This window comes from Chelonoidis abingdonii, unplaced genomic scaffold (assembly GCF_003597395.2).
Source record: "Chelonoidis abingdonii isolate Lonesome George unplaced genomic scaffold, CheloAbing_2.0 scaffold0508, whole genome shotgun sequence".
NCBI classification, from domain to species: domain Eukaryota; kingdom Metazoa; phylum Chordata; order Testudines; family Testudinidae; genus Chelonoidis; species Chelonoidis abingdonii.
In genome coordinates, this window is record NW_027424769.1 from 18,181 (window position 1) to 19,669 (window position 1,489).

Consider the following 1,489-nt stretch of genomic DNA (forward strand, 5'->3'; position numbering starts at 1 on the left):
TGGCATCAAATCAATTCCTTGTCATAGTAGGGCCTCCGGCACTGGTGCACCCCAGTCTCTCTGAGGTGATCAGCTGGTTCCTTCAGGCCTTAAATGCTAGGAATGTGACTCAAAGGGCCACAACCTTCCTCCTCTTCTGCGCCTATGAACTATCCCTCATCTGTGCAAAACATTTACAGAGATTGTTTCCTGAGTTAAAACAATGGCATTTTCCAAATGGGAAAGGAAAGGCAAATTTCTCTTCTGTAGGGAAATGAGGGAACAAATGATCCAAACCACGCAATCAATTCTGGAAGGTATACTAAGGAGAGCGGTTTAAGAACCTACACAGACGAGACTAAGAAAGCAGCTGTTTGATCTACAAACAATGAGACGGTAAAATCTGCAAGAGCAGTCTTTCAACTCAGAGGCCTAATAATAAGATGTTGCTAATAACTAACCAAAGAGATACAAATGACTCAAAACCCTACTCTTAGTATAGACTGAATGGTAACACAGACACCACCACATTTCTTGGCTGCTCTTCAACCATCATATTCTCCCCATAGGGAGGTCCAGCGTTCCCGGAGGTCAGTACTGCAATAACAGGGTGATGCATGCAGTGGATGGAGCAAGCTGCCATTCCATCTCCCTAGTCCAAAAATCAGTTCAATAAATAGTCCTCAGATAGAGGAAGGATCAGTTATTAAAGTGATAAGAACAGATTTAACATTTTGATTCAAGCTAATCCTCTACATAATGTCAGGTTTCAGAGTAGCAGCTGTGTTAGTCTGTATCTGCAAAAAGAACAGGAGTACTTGTGGCACCTTAAGAGACTAACNCATCTGACGAAGTGGGTATTCACCCACGAAAGCTCATGCTCTAATACGTCTCTTAGTCTATAAGGTGCTACAGGACTCTTTGCTGCTTTTACAGCTCCAGACTAACATGGCTACCCCTCTGATACTTGAAAATTTGTTTTTTGTTTGAGGCTTGTTACAGTCTTGGCCTTCGCAACATTCTCTGGCAAAGAGTTCCACAGACTGACTGTGGGTTGTGTGAAGAAATACTTCCTTTTCTTTGTTTTAATCCTGCTGCCTAGTAATTTAATTTAGTGACCCCTAGCTCTTGTGTTATGAGAAAGAAGAACTAACACTTTCTTCTTTATTTTCTCCACACCAGTCATGATTTTATAGACCTCCATTGTATCCCCTTTTAGTCATCTCTTTTCCCAGCTGAAAAGTCCCAATCTCATTAATCTCTTCTTCTACAGAAGCTGTTCCATAGCCCCTCATCATTCTTGTTGCCCTTTTTTCTGAATCTTTCCACTTCCAATATATCTTTTTTTTTTCATATGGGGCAACAAAGAACCTCAACTTTATCAACTCACAAAACGCTCCCAAGAAATCATAATATTTTCTCATAAAGAAACCAAAACTCTGGACATTTCAGTGACTTGGAAAAAAAAAACCTGCTTTCAAGAAATATCACCACAGTAAAACCCTTTCTG

General features: G+C 40.7%; 1 pseudogene; it reads right to left on the minus strand.

The window, feature by feature from the left end:
- Positions 1-547: 547 nt before the first annotated feature.
- LOC116830328 (U2 spliceosomal RNA) lies at positions 548-727 on the minus strand (annotated as a pseudogene).
- Positions 728-1,489: the final 762 nt, after the last annotated feature.